Below are 13,437 nucleotides of genomic sequence, written 5' to 3'. Positions count from 1 at the left end.
GCATTACATTACGCATTATCATGCATATGAGAAAATAGTTTTTGAATATCTGTGCACTGTAGTGACCTTATTGCACCACAGGGTTAAAGAGACTCTCAATATTGAGGAAGTACGAGCGCCATATTTAGATGAGCATGGGTCTCAATCCATGCATGAAAATTTCATCCACCAAAGCCCAAACCAAGGCTGACAGACTTCTCACTGTTGGAAGAACTTGTGTTGGTGCATTCATTATTTTGTATACACCAATGTTCTGTTTAGCATGACCTGAGCTCTGCAATGTTAATTTTCCTATCCCTATTTTTAAAGGCATTTAGCTCTCTGCATCATATGATTCATCACCACAGCCAGGATACGGAAGATCCAGTGTTTACATGCTCAAATTGCACTTGTTTTACAGCCAGCTCTTGTTAAACAAACGTTTCGTAATAAAAAAAACAATAAAATGTAAACACGTAATGTACATGTTGGGATTTGCGTGAATCACAAAATGTACTTGTTGTAAATGACATAATGTGGAATAGATGCTGTAGTTTGGTCAGGTTTAGCTCACACATCAGTCACTCTTCAGCTACAAAGGATGTAAAGGATGTGCCATCTGTAGCATCCGACATAAGCCATGTGATTACACAGTGAGTGGGTGTTCCCTCCATTTTCCCTGTAATGAGCCCGCCTCTGGTTATAATGGTTGATTGCCGTGTGGACAACACTTGCAAGAGGCTTCCCAGTTAGTGTGCCTCCCTCTGTGAAAGTTGCCAACCAGGGAGACCAGGTCACAATTTTCACACACGAAAATTGGCAAAAAAACAACAACACGCACACACACACAAACACACACACACTTAAACACACAAAACCAACAGGCTGTTTATTTTTGGAGTATAAATTAGAACATTTGCTTCATTCCTGTGTTTCTAATTTGTTGTATTTGTTGCATTTGTTATGGATTGTTATTCTTGTTGATGTTTTATCATAAAAAGGAAAATGTAATTCATCTGACATAAATGGCATTGGAAGAAAAAAAAAAAATTTTTGTATCGTAATTGTTTTTGTTCATATTGGAGCGCTTATTTGATTCAGTTGTTTAATGAGGTGTTTGATTTCGTTTGGCGTATCGGTACCCATGGAAATCAACATTTGTGCGGTATGGAACTGTGTTATTTATTTGTTTATCACTTTATTTTTGTCAGTGCAAATTAATGTTATAGTGTCAATCAGCTTTTTTAGGTGTTTGAACAAAAAGTGTTTTTTTACAAATGCAAGATGTTCAAGTATGTGGTATAAAAAAGGGTTATCATTCGAACAACAGACTTTTTACAAATAAAGGCTTATACAGTAAAGGAAACTCATGTCTGGACTAATATAACATATCAGGACATTTTCATATATAAGTACACTCTGCAATAGTAATCCCTATTAGAGATGTGCTATAGCACGTTACATTTAGTTAAGTCATTGTTTGGATAAATTGTACTTGTGAGAGTACTTTATTTTTACCTGATTATTTTGGTGAGAAGAAATACTACTTGTACTCCATTACATTGAGTTTGTATTCTTTTTTTTTTTTTTGTCCTGTCCAGCCACCAAGGCAAATCATATTGTTGATGTAGATGCCCATATTTGCTGTGTAGATTTACTAATGTGAAGTGTAGGATGCTTCTCTTGTTGCCTTATTTGTATTTGACTTTATCAAATGGATTTTTCTATTAATGTTTAGTGCAGCCGGACCGGAGCAGGAGGGGATAGAAAGAAGAAAAAAAGGAAGACATAGGGGGAAATTGCGGGTTCAAGAGAAGGATAAGACAGAGAGACAACAACAACAAAAACAACAACAACAGATCAGCATCAGCAAATACGATATGTACATATATGATAGGAAAAGTGATAGCAGAGAAGCAGTTAGTGAAGTAAATATCAACACAGAAATGACAATGAACATTATTGCACTACAAATGGAGCAAAAGAAATACCAATAAATATAACATTATTGATAATGAATAATAATAATTACCTCTAGTATCAACAACACAATTGTTTCAAAGGCAACAATAGATATAAATGTAATTACAACTTGAATTACAAAATAAAGCAAATAAATGGAGGGGAAAAAAGTGAATGGTCTGTATTAACCTTGTAGATTGTTATTGTAAAATAAGGTTAAGCTTTGTCAGTGTGCCGTGTTTTACCCAGTTTCCCCCGGGGGGGAACAACATTAACATATGTTTGATGAAACTTGATTAAATGCATGAGTGTATGTATGCATCAGTGGCGGGCCGTGCATTTCCCACCCAGGCCTTCAGTGATGTCTGACTTCAATGATTACCTCTCAAAATACCATAACTGATGTCACCACATGATCATTGCTGGAGAAATACAATACCGAAACACATTTACACTCTACTGAAAATTAAAACACATCAACAGCGTACAAAACGGGTTATTTTCTGGCGCATTTAAAAATCAATTAAAACGCATCAGCAATTAAAACATATACCGTAACTTTCTCTTCTTGGCTTATGCTACATGCGGTCAATAAAGTTTGATTCAAAGTACACACTTCTGAATAACTTAGTTACTCAGACAGTAATGTGTTTATAGAAGTTTAGATTGCGGTATGTTGTTTTTAACAGGGAAAGATGTATGTCTCTTGTTTTCATGTTAGCATGTAAGCTAGCAAGCTGGCACCTGTCAGTCTGTGAGTTTATTAAAGTGCAGTTATCAATCTCAGTTATTATATCATTTTAATTTAATAGAGTGATACTAACTGTCAGGAGTTTTGCCGCTGTCATCATTATTACTGTTTATCATGAAAAATCCAAACACAGTGTCTTAGTAGTTGTAGTTCTAATTGGATCCCCGCCCTTAGGCTCCGTTTGATTGGTGAAATTTAGTCCAAGAAAGCTTACCTCGGATTGGCGAATCATCATGTGACAGTTCCTGCCGGAAGAAGGATCGCTGACAAAATTAACTTGTCTTTTCAAGTCTTAATCAGTAGATTATAGATAATTATGATATAAATAAATGTAACGATCGGAACGAAACTCAATGTAACAAAGTAAAAGTAGCGTTTCTTCTTCACAAAAATACTCAAGCAAAAGTACAAAAAAACTACTCTGACAAGTAAACATTTTTCAAAAAGGAATTTAAGTAAATGTAATAGAGTAAATGTAGCGTGTTACTACCCACCTCGTTCCACACTACACACTGTAAAAAGGAACATGCCATCAGACGAAATGTTCACATTTCAGCCTACGGGAATTCCACTTCCAACGAGAGAAAACATGTTGTGGTAAGTTGTAGATGTTGTATATGTTTTAGCTGTGCATATGCAAACATTAACCCTGTTATAACATCATCTGTGACTGTAAAATGTACATCTTTTGTGGTACAGTATATGCTAATGTATCTCTGTCTGTTTCACACACACACACACACACACACACACATACACACACACACACACACACACACACACATACACTATGGTTGTTTTAGTATCATGTACTTAAGTCATATTACTCTAAATCTAAAGTATCAGTACGCTTACTTGAGTACACTTTTTGGCTACTCTATTCCCCAACAGTGCATGATGTTGCATTCCAAAGTCTGCCGTTTAAGGTAGCTAATTGGTGCCAGGCAACGTTCCCTCTAAGGTGTGCGCCTGTGCAATTGTGCACTGCTCAAGCGTCCTCTGCGCACAGCAAATCTATGCTGCGCACAAAATCAAATAAAAAAATAAGCGCATAACAATTTTTGACACACGGACACGACAGAGAAAACCGTTTTCGTCATCATTGTTCAAATATTGTAACGTCTGTCGAGACGCTTTGAGGACATGAATTCCATCCATCACTTTACTGAGCAAAACTCTTTATTGTCAGCCATAAACACATCACCAAAACATTAGTAAAAAAAATTATATCTAGCAAAAGTGGTCATTTTCTGCAGTTCAAACCAGACCAAAAGCAGCTTTGTTATATCAACAGCAGCCGCTCGCTCTTTCTTACTTGCGCTAACACATGCACATGTGGTACTTAGCCAGTGATGCGTTTACAGCCACACAAAAAGTCGGACAACTCCAACACCACACATAAAGTGTCATTCCAGGTCGCTACACTATGATTTACCAATCAAATGTGTGCTTATTCTAGTGTCATTTATTAGGAATCTTAATTTATAAATATTAATCATGAAATGCTGTTAGTATATTAAATAAATACTTATAAAAATATATTTTTACAAACAGGAAGATGCAGGAATGTACACATGATCCCCTGCTTACATCTCATTGTGCAACATGGGAATGTTTTAATGGGAACTAAATGCAATGTCTGAAAGGGGTACAAATTATTTCCAAAGCAGGACCTCCACCCAGACAAACAATACAAGTACACGGTTCATGAAAAACAATATTTTTTGTTATTGTCATTGTAAGTGGGCCTAAACACTTATATTACAAATGGAAATGACTGCTGTCATTTGATTATAATATTAAGGGAATGTTGTCTGTCTATCTGTGTTGGCCCTGCGATGAGGTGGGGACTTGTCCAGGGTGTACACCGCCTTCCGCCCGAATGCAGCTAAGATAGGCTCCCACGACCCCAAAAGGGACAAGCGGTAGAAAGTGGATGGATGGATGGAGATTGAACTTGTTATTTAGTCAGGTTTGGGACAGGTGTGCTGCTGGTGTAGCCACAGTGTGCACGTCTGATGTTGCTCACATGGGCGCCACTGAATGCTCAGGGAGTTTTTGCGTTTGCTCACACACATGAAAAATTAGAGGAAGTGCGGTTTCAAGAAATGCGGCATAGATGTAGAACAACTGGGAAAATCTGGCTACAGATCGCACAGTCTGGAGGCGTTTAGTTGCCCTCGGCACCAGCCATCACAAAGAAAGTTTACGTCAGCGTGCCATCAGGAGAAGAGAGGAAAGAAAGGCGCGTGAAAGCAGAGCCAGCTCCTTTCCTCCATCAGGAATTACTGAATGCCCATTCTGCCAAGGACTTGCAAATCGAGGGCTGGCCTTGTGAGTCACCTACGAGTGCACAAATAGGGAAAAAATCCTACTCGACTCGAGTGATACCAGATGATGATGATGATGATGATGAATATAAAATAAGACAAATACTGCACAGTATTACATATAATACATAATTCTGACTTTTTGTCCCCATGTATTAATCAATATAATGAAATAATATAAAACAACTCCAACCCAATCCCAGCTTTACAATTAGGATAAAAAATATATATGGTAATCCAAAGAGGTTCATTAGGTCTTCAAAAAATTACGCAATATGCTATTCTTATAGGCAGACTTGTGTGTTTATTTTCGTATATCACGTGACAACCTCCGAGGAAGTCAGAACCGCCAGGTATGGAAATAAACACACAGGTTGTCAGGACGTGGACTGTGGTGTGTTTGTTTTCCTGAGATGCAAGTAAAGCTGGACTGGTCATGGCGTGAAGGTAAATACATAATTATTTAAAACACTAACAAACTACAAAAAAAGGAAGCAAACAAAAGGCGCGCACAAGGGCGGAAGTACAAAAACTTGGCTAATGAAACAAAAACTAGGACAAAGGCAAAACTATGGACGTAAAACTAATAAACACTTACTGTGGCATGGCATGAAGCATGAATAACCAGGGTGTGTAGAGGGTGTGATGAGCATAAATGCAGTGTTGCCAGAAAGACAAACTGAAAACAATGAACTTAAATACTACAGACATGATTAGTGAAAACAGGTGCGTGACTCAAAACTTTAAACAGGTGCGTGACGTGACAGATGAAAACTAATGGTTGCTATGGTGACAAAACAAACAAAAGTGCACAAAAAGTCCAAAAACAAAACCGAACATGACTAAAACAAAACATGATCACACAGACATGACACAGGTCTGGCTATAAGATTAACAAATTGGATTGGGTGGTCGAGAAACGCAAATGCCACAACACAATAGTGTAATATCTGCGACGTGTTTGTCGGTGTGCCTTTAAGAGTGGTGCTGTTGTGTTTGAATTATGCGAGGGGTAGCGGACTGAATGGAGAGTTTGGGCATCTGGGTGCTGAGTGCGTAAAGGTGAGTTGTGGTGAATAGCAGGGCTTGCATATATATATATATATATATATATATATATATATATATATATATATATATATATATATATATATATATATATATATATACATATATATATATATATATATATATATATATATATACATATATATATATATATATATATATATATATATATATATATATATAATGTGGAAGGGGCGTGGTTCACGCGTATATATATATATATCTATATCTATATATACATATATATATATATATATATATATATATATATATAGATATATATATATATATATATACACACATGTGTGCATATACATATATATATATATATATATATATATATATATATATATATATATATATATATATATATATATATATGTCTATCTGTGTTGGCCCTGTGATGAGGTGGCGACTTGTCCAGGGTGTACCCCGCCTTCCGCCTGATTGTAGCTGAGATAGGCTCCAGCGCCCCCCGCGACCCCGAAGGGAATAAGCGGTAGCAAATGGATGGGTGGATATAGACTCTCTGAGTTTGTTACCGCTTGTTAAGAAAGCATGAGAGTATACCTCTGACTGTGTGTCTTCTTTTCCACAACCGGGCATTACAATATCCTAACTGTCAGCTACAGCACGAATGCAAAAGTCACACAAATACAAACGACACAACGCAATGATAAAGCCGCAACACGACTTTATACCACAGAAGACGCAACCGACACAACAGGAGTGACAGCGGTGCACGTTACCACCATCACAAGGAGAAGTCACTTCATGAGAAACAAACAATAGAACAGATGGATAAAGGAGGCTATTGAATTTAGGTAGTGAGGGGCCAACCCCTTCAACAGGGATGAGAGGACATACATGCTTCCTCACACCTAGGACGCTATCCATCATTGGTGAGGCGAGGGCGGAGAACAGATACTGTATGGCCAGGTCTGGGAATTGTATTTAGCAGGTAAATCTACTGTTAAAATGTTGGTTACTGTACTTCAATGTTGAAAATGTGAGCAGAAAATGTTTCTTCTTGTTAATTCAACCTAAAATGTTGGTTGCAGTTTATTCAAATAAGATGTGAATGCATTGGCGAATAATTGTTGTTTACTTGCTTGTTTGTTTCCATAATTCATTTATACATAATTCCCTTACAGGAAATAACAGGATTATAGGAAACTTCACATGCAGTGTCCAGTAAGCACTATTTATTTCACAGTCACACTGATTTGGTTTGCTAAAAAGTTACTGAATCGATTTCAACTCCCTAAATGGTTTTGTATCGTATTGTTCTAATCAATCAATCAATCAATGTTTATTTATATAGCCCTAAATCACAAGTGTCTCAAAGGGCTGCACAAGCCACAACGACATCCTCGGTACAGAGCCCACATAAGGCAAGGAAAAACTCACTCCAGTGGGACGTCGATGTGAATGACTATGAGAAACCTTGGAGAGGACCGCATATGTGGGTACCCCCCCCCCTTAGGGGAGACCGAATGCAATGGATGTCGAGTGGGTCAGACATAATATTGTGAGAGTCCAGTCCATAGTGGATCCAACATAATAGTAAGAGTCCAGTCCATAGTGGGGTCAGCAGGAAACCATCCCGAGCGGAGACGGGTCAGCAGCGCAGAGATGTTCCCTACCGATACACAGACGAGCGGTCCACCCCGGGTCCCGACTCTGGACAGCCAGCACTCCATCCATGGCCACCGGACCTGTGTGTCTCCCCCTCCACAAGGGATAGGGGGGAGCAGAGGAGAAAGGAAAAGAAACGGCAGATCAACTGGTCGAAAAAGGGGGTCTATTTAAAGACTAGAGTATACAAATGAGTTTTAAGATGGGACTTAAATGCTTCTACTGAGGTAGCATCTCTAACTGTTACCGGGAGGGCATTCCATAGTACTGGAGCCCGAATAGAAAATGCTCTATAGCCCGCAGACTTTTTTGGGGAATCACTAAAAAGCCTGAGTTCTTAGAACGCAGATATCTGACCGGACATATGGTACAATACAATCGGCAAGATAGGCTGGAGCTAGACCGTGTAGTATTTTATACGTAAGTAGTAAAACCTTGAAATCACATCTTAAGTGCACAGGAAGCCAGTGCAGGTGAGCCAGTATAGGTGTAATATGATCAAACTTTCTTGTTCTTGTCAAAAGTCTAGCAGCCGCATTTTGTACCAACTGTAATCTTTTAATGCTAGACATAGGGAGACCCGAAAATAATACGTTAAAGTAATCGAGACAAGACGTAACGAATGCATGAATAATGATCTCAGCGTCGCTAGTGGACAAAATGGAACGAATTTTAGCGATATTACGGAGATGAAAGAAGGCCGTTTTAGTGACACTCTTAATGTGTGACTCAAACGAGAGAGTTGGGTCGAAGATAATACCCAGATTATTTACTGAGTCGCCTTGTGTAATAGTTTGGTTGTCAAATGTTAAGGTGGTATTATTAAATAAATGTCGGTGTCTAGCAGGACCGATAATCAGCATTTCCGTTTTCTTGGCGTTGAGTTGCAAGAAGTTAGCGGACATCCATTGTTTAATTTCATTAAGACACGCCTCAAGCTGACTACAATCCGGCGTGTTGGTCAGCTTTAGGGGCATGTAGAGTTGGGTGTCATCAGCATAACAGTGAAAGCTAACACCGTATTTGCGTATGATGTCGCCTAGCGGCAGCATGTAAATACTGAAGAGTGCAGGGCCAAGAACCGAACCCTGAGGAACTCCGCACGTTACCTTAACATAGTCCGATGTCACATTGTTATGGGAGGCGCACTGCATCCTGTCAGTAAGATAAGAGTTAAACCAAGACAAGGCCAAGTCTGACATACCAATACGTGTTTTGATACGCTCTAATAAAATATTATGATCGACGGTATCGAAAGCAGCGCTAAGATCAAGAAGCAGCAACATAGATGACGCATCAGAATTCAGATTCTAAAAAAAATAATGTTGTCCCTGAATCGTGTCGGCAACCACAAATATTGAATCAAATTGTTGTTAAAACGAATCGTTGCACCCCTATAATATGTGTTTAAACCTGAAAATCATAGATTCCAATGTTAGCATGCTTCTTCCGTTCACACTTAAAATTCATAGATATTGATACTTGGCGCCATCTTGTAAGTATCTTAATGTTGTATTTTGTTATTAGGCTAACATAAACACACATTTTATTTTTTACAACAAATTTTTCCCTAGCTATTACACGCATGCTGGCGTTCGACCTTGGGCCAGAGGTTCACAGCATCGATAGCAGGCCCATGAAAATGATTATCAATTATCATCACCACTTGTCATTTCCATAACAATCACGCAGTTAATATTAAAAACAATGCCAAAAAAAAAAAAAACATCTGACTTAATTTAAACACTTACAGTAATCAAGACCAAAAATATGTAAAAAAATATATTTTTTAATTTGAGATATAGTGTATCAAATAGAGCTTTGCAATTGGTGTTTTGGACAATTTGATCATAAAATCATTGCATGTTCATGAGACCCCTTTTAAAACCTACTTCCTGATTAAAGCTGAGGTGTAATATCTGCCCACGTTTTCATTGATGGCCGACGTTTATTGGAATTGTTGTCAAATCAAGCAACAGTAAAATGCATCTACTTTACTGCTGATGCGACAGTGCTTTTCTGGAGCAGATGTACCTACCAAGTAGCATAATGAATGTGTTTTGTTTGAAGGACAATGTCGTTAAAACTTTTCTACAATTGTGCGTCCTCCGTCAGAGGACAGACCACAGAAAATGCGTGCACGTTTATTTTAATTTTTTCCAGGACTGCACCATGATGTGCTTGAACTGGAGTATTTCCACGCTGAAGGTGAAGAGAAGAGAACAGCCTCTAAATGGGAGTGCACTTACTGTAGAGCGCAGGAGAGTAATGTGGGAGTGAGACGTCACAAGTGTTATAGTGCTCATGCGAGACAATGAATTGTAGGTGGAACCAGCTCATTGATTTTACAGATTGATTGTAGAGCATTTTCGGAACTTATGCGGGGGGAAAAAAAGTCACATCACAGCGACCGTTTTAAATCTTTTTTCCGATAAACAACACAGAAATAGTCCCAAGTACGTAGAGATGTAAGCAATAAAACACCTCAGCTTTTCTTTGCCTCTTTACTCTGAATTAGCTGGAATTGGTGTGAATGTTGTTGCGAGTGTGAACGACTACTTCGCATCTCTGTGATAGACTGCTGACACGTTCTTGACACATTTCCACTCCTGTGACCTGACACAGGGATAGCTGCTTAGAAAATGGTAGGACGAGTGCAATTGACATGTCGGATATTATCGATGTGCGCTGTAAAAATTTAAATAAAACCAGATGAACAGGCCTTGAAGCGGTTAACAAGAATTGCACTCAGCAGGGGCGTAGCACCAAATTCTGAGGCCACCATACGCAAGACACCTAAAGGGTCCCACTGATCGATTCTCAGAATATTTGCGATTCTTATTTGTAACGATTCTTAATCGATTAAAAAAATATATATATCGATTTTTAAATGCATTATTTTCTTTTTCAATCTGTCCTGTCCAGCTACTCAGGAAAATCATTCTGTTGATGGAGATGCCCATATCTGTTGTACAGATTTTATTTCAGAAGAGAGAAGAGTTGGATACTTTTCTTGTTTCCTTATTTGTATTTGACTTTATTAAATGTTTGGGAAGCATTTTATTAAACAAAACCAGTTTTCTTTGAAGTAATATAGAACTTGATCAGAGCTGTTTATCTATTTTATGGAGAAATGTACTTAATCATAGAACTGGCATCCAATGTTATTAAAAAAGTATAGATTTTGAATCGAGAATCGTTTTGAATCAAGAATCGATTGTGAATCGAATCGAATCGTGTCGTGCCCAAAGATTCACAGTCCTAACACACGCTTGGTATCTTTGCATGTACTAAAAAACGTATTATTGTATGCATTTGGTTGAAACACGCTTTTTAAAACACATGTAAAAACCTTAATTAGTTTTCCAACTTTTTATGTTTCATTTTTGTAGTTTCTTTTGTTTTGGCTAGTTCGCGGTTGGGAGAGTGACCGTGCCAGCAACCTGTGGGTTCTTGGTTCGATCCCCACCTTCTACCAACCTCGTTACACCCGTTTTGTCCTTGAGCAAGACACTTCACCCTTGCTCCTGATGGGTCGTGGTGAGGGCCTTGCATGGCAGCTCTTGCATCAGTGTGTGAATGTGTGTGTGAATGGGTGAATGTGGAAATAGTGTCAAAGCGCTTTGAGTACCTTGAAGGTAGAAAAGCGCTATAAAAGTATAACCGATTTACCATGTATTTACCATTTATTTTATTTTAATTGATACATTTTTTTAGAACATATGTAGATAAACGACCCCAAATAATTTGGTTTTGTTAAAAAAACAAAGGGTCAACACATTTAATATAAAGCGGCTATAATATGATTCAAAACAATCATACAACCGGTCAATATTCCCTTAAAGGGGCTGTTTGCAACTTTGCAAGAGATTTGAGTAAGTTGCTGCTATTGTCGAAGCCAAACTTGCAGGCCTATCTTGTCAACAGAGTAAGTTTTTTATACCGGTGATGAATTTCAGACTGCATTGATTGATTGATTGATTGATTGATTGAAACTTGTATTAGTAGATTGAACAGTACAGTACATATTCCGTACAATTGACCACTAAATGGTAACACCCGAATAAGTTTTTCAACTTGTTTAAGTCGGGGTCCACGTTAATCAATTCATGGTATAAATACATGGCAAAGTATGTTAAGGCTAATTGTCCACCATTCAAATTGCGCATAATCTACAGCTGTTAGAATAATTATGTATAAATTATCACACAACTCTTATGCTTAGAGGCCGTTGCTATAGTTATTATCAATTGTACTGAAGTTGTACTTTTCTATCTGTGCAAAGGCACAACTTGTAATCTTGCTTTGCGAGTTGTCTCGTATCAGCAGTTTGTTTCCAGACCCTGCCTACTGACAACCAAGGACGGACATCGAGTACCTCGGCGCAGACAGGACAGAGACAGGGCGAGATCACGAGTGTCAGTACATTTGCATTCTGAATAATCATGTATTGTGTCTACTGAGGCTGCTTGCATTACCCCTCCCTTCAGAAGCAGCCTCAGTGATGTTAACTAGGGACCTCCCAATAAAGTAGAGGAGCACGTGGTACTGTACCTTAGAGTGTAGGGTGAAAATGTAACTGATTGTACAGCCCGATATGTCTCTCCTCATGAGCCAAATTGAACTCTGTCTCTGCGTGATTCCTTCTTCTTATCTTGTTTAATAGATAGTTTGTTATTTGAACCTGACAACAGCTTTAATCTCTTTTGTGTTTGAGATGGAGTGAGGGTAGCCAGCCTCATTTCAGAAGCAAGTTTCCCTGAAAAAACAAGCCCATTTGAACTTGTAAATACTTTGATGACTGCGCTACTTCTCCAACAATAATAATCACTCATTTGTGTGCGTAACTTTAATCAAAGGTCCTTGAGTGCATCGCAGTTATGTGTAATGAGATGTGAACCTTGCACATAACTTAAACTCTTGCTGACACGGATACATTTATTATATTTTTACATTTCTTCTGTCACTTCATCCTTGTTCCAAAATTGATATGAACAAAGGTGAGCTTTGATGAGGTTATGACGTCTGTGTTGAGGGAAGTGTTCCATGTTGGAGTTGCTGCTATACAGGTGGAAGAAACCATTTTGCATTTTTGATAGGGTGTGTTGTCATAGAACAGGGGTGTCCAACTCATTTTAGCTCAGGGGCCGCATGGAGGAAAATCTGTGTACATGCGAGCCGGACTATTAAAATCATGGCATTAAAACAGAAAAATAAAGATAACTTCAGATTGTTTTCTTTGTCTTATTTTGGCCAAAAATAGAACAAATACATTCTGAAAATATTACAATAAAAATATATTTGTTTAAATACCGGCAGCAGTAAAGTTTAGATCCATGAAGGAAAGAAGAGAGTGAATGAATGTTTATAACTAGAGATGTCCGATATTATCGGCCGATAAATGCTTTAAAATGTAATATCTGGAATTATCGGTATCGTTTTTTTTTTTATTGGTATCGGTTTTTTGGGGTTTTTTTTTGTTTTTTTTATTAAATCAACATAAAAAACACAAGATACACTTACAATTAGTGCACCAACCCAAAAAACATTCCTCCCCCATTTACACTCATTCACACTCATTCACACAAAAGGGTTGTTTCTTTCTGTTATTAATATTCTGGTTCCTACATTATATATCAATATATATCAATACAGTCTGCAAGGGATACAGTCCGTAAGCACACATGATTGTGCGTGCTGTTGGTCCAC

The sequence above is a fragment of the Nerophis lumbriciformis genome, linkage group LG09 (assembly GCF_033978685.3).
Source record: "Nerophis lumbriciformis linkage group LG09, RoL_Nlum_v2.1, whole genome shotgun sequence".
Lineage (NCBI taxonomy): Eukaryota > Metazoa > Chordata > Actinopteri > Syngnathiformes > Syngnathidae > Nerophis > Nerophis lumbriciformis.
Note: the sequence above shows the minus strand (reverse complement) of the source record.